Source organism: Carassius carassius, chromosome 26 (genome assembly GCF_963082965.1).
Source record: "Carassius carassius chromosome 26, fCarCar2.1, whole genome shotgun sequence".
NCBI lineage: Eukaryota > Metazoa > Chordata > Actinopteri > Cypriniformes > Cyprinidae > Carassius > Carassius carassius.
This window is the reverse complement of record NC_081780.1, coordinates 3,355,780-3,365,883: the sequence shown is the minus strand read 5'-3', so window position 1 is coordinate 3,365,883 and position 10,104 is coordinate 3,355,780. Positions and strand designations below refer to the sequence as shown.

The window sequence follows — 10,104 nt, the reverse complement described above, 5'->3', positions numbered from 1 at the left end:
AGATTCGAGATTTCTACAAAACGCACAAAAAGCTTGTACCAGATAGAGTAAGTTTCGTCGAACTTTAACATATTTTTATTATATTATACATATTTTATTTTATTATACACTTTATTACTTAGTGTAAAACTGGAGTCACAGCGAAAGAAAAGATTGTATTGAATTACAAATTAGTGTATTCAGATAGATTTCCGTCGTTTGTTTTCAGGCGGGTTGCGGTAACGTTAGTGTGAATCACCTCATCACCAAAACAACGTGGAAATAAATCTTATGACACAACGACAGACTTTCTAATTGACCATTATGTTTTTAAACTTATAATTATTTTGATAGCTGGTTGATTTGCAGCATAAGGTTCAGTAGCTACAAAACGTTGTTAAAACAGCGGTGGTGTCAGTGTTTGAATATATTCACGGGGCATAAGTTAACGTGATATTTTAGTTTCACTTTTTGATTTAAAGAATGGACCGACCATCCAGGTTCGTATAAAGTTACCTTAGTTTATGGCTGTCATGTCACTTTATATATGTGCTTGTTGTAGTATCTCACAGTTGATTGTCTTTGGCGTTTAATGTCCTGATATTTTCATAAACAATCACCGTGAGTTTAGAAATTTAGATTATCAGTGTCTTGTTTGATGTAATCTGTTTTCTGTCATCAGAAATAAAAAAGCTGTAAACTACACAGACTTCCAAAACGATGATGGTGAGACATTATTACTTCAAAACGCAGAACTAAAGCTAGTTAGACCTATAAACATGTTTACACGATTTATCTGACAGATGAGGATTTTGCCTGTGTAAAACCTCCTCCCAAAAAAGCTCGAATGGCCATAAAAGACCCTGATTCTGAGAGAAACCTCAAAACTTCGAGTGCCTCTCCAAATGAAGTGGTTGATCTCACCAGCTCAGGAAGCAGGAAGAGGTTACAGAAAACTTTATTTACTTATTTGTTTTAATCAAAACACATTTGATTTCTAATTATAGTATCTCCACATGGACCACTGTGTCTACAAATGTTTAATGGCACCATTGTGTTATTTCAGGATGCCTCTGGAGGACAAATTTTATGAAAGAGATTTGGAGACAGCTCTATCATTATCATTGCTGGACTCTTCAAGAACACAAGATGGAGAGCCTACAACCAAAACAGGTGAATGTACTACTACTGTAATAAAGCATCATGGAGTTCATTAAAGTGAAAAGCTATATTTTACTGTTATTTACAGCAGATGAACAGGACAGATCTCAGCCTCCTCAGTGTTCACCACCTGTTCTAATACAGTGCAGCGCTGAGGGCAGCCGTTTAGGTAATAATGCATAATTATTTAGTTTTTTACAGGGTCACATACTGATTATTTTTTTATCTGATTATTTTTACAGATTCTAATACATATGTATCAAGCTTTATTTCGACATATTTGCATGCAAAAACTAAACAAAACTCCCTTGATTTTGTAGTCAGTGAATGTCAGCCTCGTCCAGATTCTCCTCCAGTGCTGTCCAATTGTAGCATTGATGGTAAAAGTTTAGGTAACTACAAAATTCTCACTCTGACATTTGAAAATGTAAAAATCAGTGTGTTTAAAAAGTATCTCTCTGAGAACCCTATGAAGCTGATATGAAAATAAACAAGAGTTTTGTGACTGTTATGTTATGTTACAATATGTGATTTCAGTGTTTATTACTGTTCTGTTTTCAGGACTGAATCTGATCAGTGTAGATGCCTCCCCTACCAGTGTTTCTAAACAGAAGGAAACCTCGGAGGAGCAGAGAAAACCACTGAAGGATAAGAAGAAGAACAACAGAGACGATGAGGACTACCAGCTTCAGGACACACCAGGTAATCCGAGGACCTTCACGCTCATAATTATTATCGGCTGGACTGTTTTCAGTGTTTACATGATGAAGCTTAATACTTCAGTACTTTAGATACAAAATGTAGCCGTTTGTTTAAGCTTGTTCCTGTTGCAGATTCAGAAAGTGACGCAGACTTCACTGAAGAAGATGAGAGTGAAGACGAGACATTCACTGTGAAAACAAAAAATAAGGTTGTGAAACAAAAAACAGAAAAGAAGGCATCAGCAGATGCAAAGAATAAGACCAAAAAGAAAGACGAAAAGCCAACAAAAGCCTCAAAAGCCAAAGGCTCAGGTACATTTTTTTCTGTTTTTAAATTTTACAGTGTGGCTAAAGACCATATCAACTACACTATCATTTCTCTTTGTCTGACAGCTCCCAGCTCAGCGATCTGTCTGAGTCCTGCTGCTCCTGTGTCTGGACTGAAGAAGGTGCCTACTGCTCCGCTTCTCTCTAAACCTGCAGTCTGCTCCAGTCCTGCAGGGGCCAGACTGGCTAAGTGGAATCCCCCTGGTGAGACTAAAGGCTCAAACCATCACTGCAGCTGTGAATTTTCACCAGAACAGCCCACAACAGAAAAGTGTCCTTTGTAAACTCTTTTTAACTCCATCTCCAGGTCTGCTTGGCCGGAGTCCCGGTGCGTCTCAGAATGCACATGTGAAGTCTCCAGGACAGGGGCTGCGTTTAGGACTTTCCCGTATGGCTCGAGTCAAATCCCTTCACCCTAATGCTGCTTCGAACTAAACAAACTTGTTTTAAATTCGAAAGCTTTACAATGGCTTTTGGGAACTCATGGTGCATGGGGCAGGGAAAAATGGTAAGAAGGAATGGATATTTTTTACTGAAATTTGTCCAGAAAATGTAAGACCTTTCGTCCATCGCTTACAATAATATGTAGCAATATGTGACAACTTTTTTTTTGTGCCTTAAATATTTTTAATGTCTTTTTGTGGCGTTTTTTAGCTTTGTAAATATGCACTTTTTGATAAATAAAGATATGCTAAATATAAAAAAAAATTCTAGGAAAACAGTTGTGAAGTAGTTACATCCCGGGTGAGGAAAGTCATTAAGTTTGTCCAATACAATAAACATTAACTAGCATTTTTGGAAAAAGTAAATCCTAAACACTAGTTATCAGAACACAACATAAGGGTTAAGCAAAGATGTTTTGTAAACTAATGAAATATGTACCACTTTGCATTTAGGTCCTGAAAACATCTCTTATTTGGTACAAGTTAATGTGTTGTATCAAAGTCCCTTTCAAGGATAGGATGTGTTCCCTCAGCTAATGCTCAAGCGATGCCTCCCTCTAGTGATTAAAAAGAAGTATGTGTGGAGGAGAGGAGAAGAGAACAAGAGCAGCTTTTCTGGCCGCTGTTTTCTCGGGTGGAGCTTAGTATTTGTAAAACTTCTTTTGAACAATATGTGTTGTGAAAACACTATGCAAATAAAACTGAAAAAAACAGTTCACCAGCACTTAGTTTTTAGAGTAACTGCAAACAAGAATCTTATGTTAAATGGCCTGTATAACTTATCAAATAAAAATATTTTTTTTTATTACATACAGTAATTATTGCTGTAACGTGTCACCTGTAATTCAGAAATTAACATGACATGATAAACTTCAATGCTAACATTTTAAAACCAATTTCAATGTTTTAATATTTACATTTTAACATGTTTATATCACTTGGATATTTTAAGTTTATTTCTAATTGATCATTTTTATATCTATTTAGCCTGAGCCTGCAGTCAAATATCTACAGACCTGTTTTGGTTTATATCGATTGTTATGTTATGTTGATGGACTGATAAGTCGTACCCAGTGTTTAACTCTACCTCCTCTACCAGGATTCAGTGTCCTGGTTTTCTCCCTCCCAATATTATGATTAACGTGACCATATCAGTATCACAAATACTCAGCAAGTGTTAGTTTCATAAATGCTTGAAGCGTACAGTTTGAACCAGTACCAGCCTTACAGAGTAACACCTAAAGACGGAAAACATCTAGAAAACATCTCATTCTGTGACCTTTCCTGGTCTGATCATCATGAGAATAAGCTGTGTGAAGACTTTGTTTCCAGTCTTGTCTGTTGCTGTGGTTTTTCTCTATATGAGCTCTGTCAAGTGGGAAATCCAAACTCAAGAGAAGCAGCTCCACCAAGTCCAACAGAAATTATCACTACACAGTGCACTTCTTCTTACCAAGCTAGACAAACTGGAGGCTCATTTAATAGCAGTGGGTGAGTTAATGTCAAATCTTTTTATCAAGTGAATTGGATTTAAAAAACAACAACAGTTGTTTTACTCTTTAAGCAAACTTTAAAGTTGCCATGAAATCATAACTGACCCTGTTATTTTTCTTACAGTTCATCATTTGCTCAGCCTAACTTTTTTTCTGTGAACCACAATTTTGAAAAAATCTTGACAATTTTTGGGTACAACGGAAGTAAATGGTAACCAAAACTGTTAGGTTGGCAACAATCTTAAAATGATAGGTTCTTGGTATTGGTATCAGGGTTGCAAGAACATCATTTATCCATGGAACCTTTCGATTCTTTATAGTGGTAAAACATTCTTTAGATTATTAAAATGCATTCAAATTATTTATATATATATATATATATATATTATTATAATAATTTTTTTTTGCATTAGGAAAAATAAAATAACCTTAAAATTACTGTAACTTTAAATTAACCTAAAATAGATCTTCTATGGCATAAGTTGAACAGTCTTCAAAATATTCTCTGTTTTGTATGCAAAAGTCTTCAGTGACCAATGCAAATGTTTAACGTTTCAACGAGTCAGCCGTTATTAATGCATGGAAACAGCAAAAAGCAGAACGACTATGAAGATAAAGCGAGTAGTTTTTATGTGGTCATGTGATCTCAACCTGTTTGCCAACAAACAGCTGTTGCTAGACTATTGATATCACTTTTTTGAAGTTTTATTTTTTTAAATATCTTTTTTAAAACATGAAAAACATTTTTCAAGAGTACTGATCAAAATTTTGGAAAAATAAGTGCACCTATAGTTTTATATGTACATTTAAATGACTATTTTGGTGGGTTTGTATTCATTTGAAGCAATTCTTGTCCACAGTGATGTTTAAAATAAAAAAAATTTTGCAGGAGAGAAAAGCCTTAAAATTAAAAATGAGACGAAGCCAGCAAAGAAGCTGTTCCCAAACTCAAATCTCTTCAAGGTATGGACTGTTGAACTGAGGATGACCAGAGGAAGGCTGAGGATCTCTTTCAGAAATACGGCTATAATGCCTTCCTCAGTGACCAGTTGCCTCTGGACCGGGAGCTGCCGGACACTCGAGACCACAGGTGAGTTTCAGCGGTTGATGGACACACTCTGAAATTCAACATCTGTCTTGATGCATTCATCCATTTCTGTAGATGCATTGGCCGTGAATACCCTCAAAATCTGCCCACCCTCAGCGTGGTGCTGATTTATCTGGATGAGGCTCTGTCTGTCATTCAAAGAGCCATTTGCAGCATTATCAACAGAACTCCAGCCCACCTGCTCAAAGAGATCATACTGGTGGACGACCACAGCACAAATGGTTTATTTCTCTCAAAACCCCATCCAACCCTCGTTTTAGATGCATATTGTGCTCAAAATGAGCTATTAATTCTGTTTGTATCTCTTCTGCAGAGGATCTGAAAACACAGCTACATGTTTATATCAGCTCCATCAATGAGAAGCACCCAGGCCTGGTGAAGATGGTGACCCATTCAGAGCAGAAAGGACTTTCCCAGGCCAGAATCTCAGGGTGGGAGGCTGCCACTGGGGATGTGGTTGCCATTTTAGATGTCCACATTGAGGTCCATGTCAAATGGTGTGAAATTGCTCAGCTGACTTCAGTATTTGCCAATAAATTAAATATTTGTTTAGCTAGATGACATTCTCTGTCTTAGAATGATACTGTACAACTGGTGCGAAGTAGTTTTAGTACTTCAGCTTTCATTGTCTGCCAGTAACTTAAACATTTGCTCAGTTAGCTGATAATAATACTCCTTTATTTTATTTTTTTAAAACTACATTCAAAACAGTTTGGTTTTAAGGTGTATGAAATGTTTCTCAAGAACTTTCTCTCTTTTAGGGCGGAGCCTCTGCTTGCACGTATCCAGGCTGACCGTACACTGGTCCTGAGCCCTGTGTTTGATAAAGTCAATTACTACGACTTGCAGGTGACAGAATATTTCGCCTCTGCTCATGGTTTTGACTGGGCTCTCTGGTGTATGTACGTGGGATTCCCTCAGAAGTGGTATGAAAAAAACGATCCGTCACAGCCAGGAAAGTGAGTGTGTGTTGCTGGTTTAATATTTTATAATGTAATCCATCTCAGATGTGAGTGTAACAGATTCGTCCTCTTCCTGTTCTCCAGGAGTCCCTCTGTAATGGGAATACTTGTGGTGGATCGCCTGTTCTTTGGTGAGATTGGGACTCTGGATGGAGGGATGAAGGTGTATGGAGGAGAGAATGTTGAATTAGGAATACGGGTAATTCCCAAACATGTTGATCATTCTCCTTAAATGATACTATATTAAACTCTAATTATACCACTGGGCTGTTGAATGCTTGGTATTGATTGATGAGTGTTCTATTATTATTATTATTATTATTTCAATAAACGCACCACTTATGAAGTAGTTCCAGGTCTGTCGACCAAATTACAATTTTCTTCGCAAAGTTATTTTTTTTCAGGTAATTCACAGCATACAACAGTAAATGATCCAAAACCCCAAAATACATTGACCAAACAAATAAATATGATGAAAAAAATACATAAAAACCATTTATGTGTTTTTTGAACTAAATTACTTCAGGTTTGGTCTCTCTCTCTCTCTCTCTCTCTCAAATAAAAGTGCATATCTCAAGCCTTCATTATTCGCTTTAAAATTGTTTTGAAGTTAGCAAAGGAGGCTCGGGATGAGATGAAAAAAGAAAATTCTTAGTTGTACACACAAAAGGGTTTGAAGGACAAAAAATACTCTGAAATATGTGTGACTGTGACTGTGGTATAGACTAAGCTGAAAACTACACATCTCGTGTAATGGCTGCTTTGCGTCTTGGCTCCATTACAATCTCAGTTGTTAATTTTTTTTAAAGGAGTTAAACAACATCCATCAATTATCACCAACATAATATAGTATATTTGATAGCCATTGCACAGTGTTGAGTTTTTCTTCCATGTGTTTTGGCTCAGGTGTGGCTGTGTGGAGGAAGTATAGAGGTTTACCCTGTTCTAAAATTGCTCACATTGAGAGGGCACACAAACCCTACATGCCTGATCTTAGCAATGTCATGAAGAGAAATGCACTCAGAGTGGCAGAAGTTTGGATGGATGAATACAAAATAAATGTGAACATCGCCTGGGGTATTCCTATACAGGTAGATCTAATTTAAAGTTTCAGCCAATTAAATTCTGGATTTTCAAGGCCAGTTGATTCTGTCAGATTCAGTTTTAAACCTCTGAAGTGAACCAAGAGGTTTGAAATGTTAAATTGTTCTGGTTCTTACGATTCGCAAACAGTCCTGTGTATCTGTTCTCTCCTTTTCCCACAGAGCCATGGGATAGACATTGGTGATGTATCAGGGAGAAAGAAATTGAGAGAAAGGCTAAAATGCAAACCATTTAAATGGTATCTGGAAAATGTCTATCCCGAGTTAAATCCCATTAATTTATTAGGTTATGGGGTGGTGAGTGACATACAGTTCAGTATGAAGCAAGATCAAGTCTGAGAGATCAGCTCTACAGGAAAAATTCTGAAGTGTTTGAAAATTTAATACGATGTCTTTATCTCTATCAAAACAGCTGATTAATGATCTGCAAACAAGTTTATGTTTGGATAAGGGGCCACTTGAAGAGAACACACCCATTTTATATCCATGTCATTTTATGGGATCACAGGTAATCTCTTCTCTTCTCTTCTCTTCTCTTCTCTTCTCTTCTCTTCTCTTCTCTTCTCTTCTCTTCTCTTCTCTTCTCTTCTCTTCTCTTCTCTTCTCTTCTCTTCTCTTCTCTTCTCTTCTCTTCTCTTCTCTTCTCTTGTCTTGTCTTGTCTTGTCTTGTCTTGTCTTGTCTTGTCTTCTCTTGTCTTCTCTTCTCTTGTCTTGTCTTGTCTTGTCTTGTCTTGTCTTGTCTTGTCTTGTCTTCTTCTGCTCTTCTTATTTCCAAACTGTATTTTTGGGGATTATTTGACAAAACTCCAGTTTCTCATCACACAGATATTTTACTATACAGCAAATGGTGAGATATTTGCACATCCCCTTCAGTCCCTTAAAAACAGTAGGAACCGCTGTCTAATTGATCCTGGCTCAGGCGGGTTTCCAGAGCTGTCCTGGTGTTCAGACACTGAAAAAACAAAGCATATGTACTGGGACTTCAAACAGGTGAACAAATAATTACACCCCAAACATTGATGCTATGATATTACAATATATACCTTGCTCGGAAAAACGATATTATTGTTTATTTTCAGGGACAGGCCATACAGAACAGAGAAACCAAACGCTGTCTGGAGATCAGTGCTGACCAGACAGGAAAGTATGAAAAGAACGTTTTTCTTCAGGACTGCAGAAACCAACACTGGAAGATACAGAATGTGATTCAGAACTTATGAAATGCAAGATATAATCCTGGAGAATGCTGGAGAAACTTCACAGAAAGAGTTAATGGTAAAACTGTGAATGCAGCTATGAATTGAAAAGTATTAGGTGTTTAAAAATTATATGGCTGATGAAAGTAAAAATAAAATTTTGAGTCAAAGAGGATTAAGAGAATAATTATGTCTTATTGCAATTTAAATAAAATCAAATATAAAACATTTAACTCGCATGTCATGTTATCACTAACCAGCATCAGAGAATGATGAAAATATCAGTGGATACTTCAAGTTAATATGTTACATATAAGGGGTTTGGCTGACCCCTGATAAATAGCAAGAGAATATATAGCCTACACATTTGTAGTCTACATAATGTACAGAAATTAAAAAAATAAATAAATAAACAACTTTTGAACATACTACACAGGGAAATAAGTGTCAGTTTTTTAGCAGTACAGTTTTATGTAAACATATGCTATTACTCTCCTTTAAACAAAACTTGAGTAATTAAAAGCCACAGTGAATGAGGATGGGGGCATGTTGTCACAGAATGCCAATATATAGTTAAACCAAAAATTATTCTTTCATCATTTACTCATCCTCACACAAAAGGAGATATTTAGTGGAATGTCCAGACTGTTGTTTTCTGGGTCTTCTATATGATGGCTAAGTGTGATGAAGCTCAGAGTTTAAGTTATTCTGTAAAACCTTGATTGTTAAGTGCAAGAGAAGCAGCTCCACCAAGTCCAGCAGATCTTCTCATTACTCATTGCTCTTCTGCTCACGCTGGACAAACTGGAGGCGCATTTAATAGCAGTGGGGGAAATTACTAATATAAGTTTGTTTTAGGCTTTGAATACTTGGTGAACACAAATTCGTGCAGAAGAGAGAAGCCTCAAAGTGAGAAATGAGAGGAAGCCAGCAAAGAAGCTGTTCCCAAACTCAAATCTCTTCAAGCAATGGAGGAAGGCTGAGGATCTCTTCCAGAAATACGGCTATAATGCCTTCCTGCATTGAGCGCAGTTGTGCTATATGTCAATGCACTAACAACAAGGCTATTGGCGCTGACTTATTTGGGTCCTGTTTAATAAAAAAAAAGACAGGTGTAGATTGCAGGAAGCACGATTTATTTGTATAACCAGGGTGTTACTTTATAAATAAACAATTTTACAATACTGTCAATAATGTTATCTCTTTCTAACAAATGTTTTCAGTGCTGCAAGTTATTGTGAATACTCAAAACCAAAGTCTTTGTGATCATTCTCACATTGGTCTCACTGATGAATACAGTTTGCACTGTAGTTTTGCACTGTAAAATGTATTTGGCTTTTCATAGTTTGTTCAACTTTATTTGGGTCCTTTTCAATTTATTATTACATACAGTAATTATTGGTGTGTAACTTGTAATAATTAAATTAATGTCAAATAAAATGTAAGTTAATAAATAACACAAAACTTTTTAAAACATATAAACCAAACTGTAAATTTTTTTTTGCATTTTATATAAATTGCATGTTTTAGCAAGTTTATAATCTAATTGATAATTTTTATAGTTCTAGACAAAATCTACAGACTTGTTTTTGTTTATATTTATTAAGTGTTGATGTACTGTGGTGTCTGCC

The 10,104-nt window shown here is 36.2% G+C and overlaps 1 pseudogene; it reads left to right on the top strand.

Annotated features, from left to right (window-relative positions):
* On the top strand, positions 1-8,795 carry LOC132105529 (probable polypeptide N-acetylgalactosaminyltransferase 8; annotated as a pseudogene).
* The last annotated feature ends 1,309 nt before the right edge of the window (positions 8,796-10,104 follow it).